Source organism: Hylaeus volcanicus, chromosome 5 (genome assembly GCF_026283585.1).
Source record: "Hylaeus volcanicus isolate JK05 chromosome 5, UHH_iyHylVolc1.0_haploid, whole genome shotgun sequence".
In the NCBI taxonomy this organism is placed as follows: Eukaryota; Metazoa; Arthropoda; class Insecta; order Hymenoptera; family Colletidae; genus Hylaeus; species Hylaeus volcanicus.
Window position 1 is genome coordinate 6,360,074 of NC_071980.1, and position 3,393 is coordinate 6,363,466.

General features: G+C 38.8%; 1 protein-coding gene across 1 annotated transcript in view; it reads right to left on the reverse strand.

Moving 5' to 3' along the window:
- LOC128876657 (zinc finger protein 726-like) overlaps positions 1 to 713 on the reverse strand; it is a 5,736-nt gene extending 5,023 nt beyond the window's left edge. Inside the window, exon 1 of the mRNA XM_054123186.1 lies at positions 480 to 713. The gene's annotated coding sequence lies outside the window, so the exon portion shown is untranslated. The remainder of the gene's footprint in view (positions 1 to 479) is intronic.
- Between the last annotated feature and the right edge of the window lie 2,680 nt (positions 714 to 3,393).

Sequence of the window (3,393 nt, forward strand, 5' to 3'; positions counted from 1 at the left end):
GAATAGTTAGAGATTCTTCATTCTTGGAATTGGATACTCAGAAGCACTTGATACTTTGAATTGATTATTTAGAAGTATTTGATACTTGGAATTGAATACATAGAAGCACTCAGTACTTGGGATTGAATACTCAGACGTAAGTACTTGATACTTGAAATTTACTGCTCGGAAGAACTCGATACCTTGAATTCAATGCTCGGTATTACTTGATGCTTCGAATTCAATAGTCAGATGTACTCGATACTTGGAATTGTATACCCAGAAGCACTCGATATTTGGAATTGCATACTTGAAAGCACTAAATTCTCGCAACCGCATACGGTCAGAAGCACTCGATACTCCGGATACAATGCATAGAAGTACAACACTAGGAATTCGATCCTTAATAATACTTTCATTAATTGTTTAACGAGTTGGGAATCATCACGTGACTCGACGAAGCACTGAGATATTTAAATTACTCCGAAGTACACTCGTACCTTTCCTTTCGTTAGCTTTAGCAACCGAGTGATTCTTAAAGGGTATCGATAGTCACGTAAAAGCGGATTAGATTGGTTAATCAAAGAAAGATGAATCGTGATCGTAGCGTTTAAGATTGTTTAATGTGGAATTTGAGTTTCTTGCGCGAGGGTCGTTCGTCCTCCAAGGTGCAAGGGCCTCGGCTGACTGGATAGGATTAACCGACTGATCTTGACCTTGCGACGGGTTACCAGCATTTGCTACCGAATGGGTAGCCCTTCCCCTTCTTTACCTCTTTTCCCACTCACAATACATGGGACCGCTGTAGACTTTTCAATGGCGTAGTCACCGATCAACAAACTCGCTTTTAATGCTTAGAAAATTGGCCAATTGAATCATTTTAGCGAATTTTCTACGTTGCTTATGTATCAGTCGTAGAAATGAATTCTGTAGGCTTTTATTCAATCATCTGCTATTAGTTCTATCTATTCTTCGTCATCTATTATTAGTCGGAGAAATTAATTCTGTGGGTTTCTATTCAATCGTCATTTATATTATTCGTTATATTTATATTTTGTTGTAAACGTAGTAGCAGTATTTATTTGTCTATTTATCTATATATACAGAGTCCAGATATTGCTTAGTATTCTTCTCCTAACAGATCGCAAGCATAACAGTAGTTATAATATGTTTAATTACGAGTCATTCTAATTGCGAGTAAATATATCTGTTTAAACTAGAGTTACAGAGGATTTAATATAGAGACGTATAATTTATTTCTACACCTGATACATAACGTAAATCTCATACGAGGTTTAGTGCAGTCATAAAGCTTTGCTTATTATTCTTCTTCTAACAGATCCCAAACGTACACGACTATTATCGGAGTAATTTAAATACAAATTTAATTATTCATGTCGAAATTAATTCCGCGGGTTTATATTCGATCGTCAATTATTTATTATTTATTTTCTTTTTGTAATTCCAGTCTAGGTGGAAATACTTATTTGTCGTTTCGTTATATTCGATTCGATCTATTAGGTTGTCCGAAAAGTTTCTCTCGCTGTATTGATAAGTAATACATGCACAGCAGTTTATGTTTTATGTTACATCCTTGAATTGTGCACGATTCATTTTGCTCCGTTACTATTACAACATGAATATCTATGAAATTTGATTGTCTATTTATATAAACACGGCAACATAAAATAATTGAGTGCAACTCGCGAAAGAAACTTTCGCGACAACCTAATACTACGAATATTACACATGAATACGTGCACAACTCGAGTCTTAACTCTTTGCGGCACAGGAATTCGAGTCATAAAATATATCCATGTTGCACAGGAATTTTATTGCGTTTTAAATCAAACAAAATTGTCATATTTTCATTAATAAAGGTATCACACCTGTACACATCCAGCTATTGCAAAGTTTCGAGGTGAGATTAAAAATGTCCCACCATGCATTACGGTCCATCAAAAAGGTGGGACACTTTTAATCCCACCGTGCCCCAAAACAGTTAACCAAACGTGCATTAGAATCGATGTGCATTAGAATCGATGTGCATTTAAGTGGTAGCTAAGAAATTTCAAGAAATTTCAAACGTACTCGACGATTACTGCGGTAATTACCATTTATTAAACGAAATAGACGCGGATCGTATATCCACGTTCCCGGTTTAATAACAATCGCGAAGATTTCCAGTCGCGCGGAGGAACCGCGTATCCTCCGAAGAAAAATAGCCGACGCTCAATGAAGCAAAGTGGAAGAGGAACCCCGCGAAAAGAAGACGGATAAGGACGAAACGATAGAAGACAGCGGCGAGTAAAGCGAGAGGGAGAAGGGTAAGGAATCACGGAGGCAGTTGAGGCTGGTTGGCAGATCGGCGGTATAGACCTGAAGAAACGCGACGAAAGAAAGAAATAAGATAGTTGAGGAGGCTGTTACGTAGAAGAAACGGCGCGAGGAGGAGAAGAGCGGCGAATATAAGGATGCTGTGGAAGAAGAAAAATGGTAGGGGATAGAGGAAGACGGAATGGAACGGCGGAGATACGGGAAGGAAAAAGAAAGGACGCAGGGAGCGACAGGTGCCCAATCGCCCACATTGGTTCTCTCTTTACGGCGGTGTAGAGGTGGTAAAAGAGTGAAGAAGACGACGAGGACGACGAGCCGGCTTCCTTGTGCTCGCGGAGCAGCCGATACGAGTTCTATACGCCAAGTACATTCGCCACGGAAACATAGTGGGGCAAAGAGATCCATTGGCGTCTACTCCCTTACTTTTTCGACGTTTCCAGACATTTTTTTGCCCGTTCATTTATCACCCTACGAGGGATATCTGACGGGTATTTTGGGGAAGGTTCGAGGTGCTGGGTGTGGAAGTCGATTGGGGGTGAAAGCGAAGGGAAACGGAGAACACGGTGGAGAACCGAAGAAAATTAATGGAAACTGGTAGAAAGCTCGGAACTATTGAGGGTAGAATTTAGTTGAATCGAAATTGTAACCGAAGAAACATAAATACTACTGTACAGACACGAAGAAAGTCATAGAGAATTACTCCGAGCTATCTAATGAAATCTAATGTTAATGAAATCTGTTCGGAAACTGGTGAACACGAATCGAAGAAAAATGAAGAGAAATGAAGAAAACTGATAAATGAAACTATTATATAAAACTGTTGGGTTGTCTGGAAAGTCCGTGCCGATTTTTAGTAGGCGATACAGGTCTGAATATATCGGAATTGTTGGAAACGAATAACATGTGTACATCCCTTAAAAGGTGGAAAAGCTGTGGAACAAAATGGTACATATTTAATTCAATAAATATATATCAAAATTCAAATGTCTTTGAATTTTTCTTGAAAGTTGGCACGAACTTTCTGGACAACCCAATATTATAAATGAAGAGAACCGAAGAGAACAATGAAAAACTGAT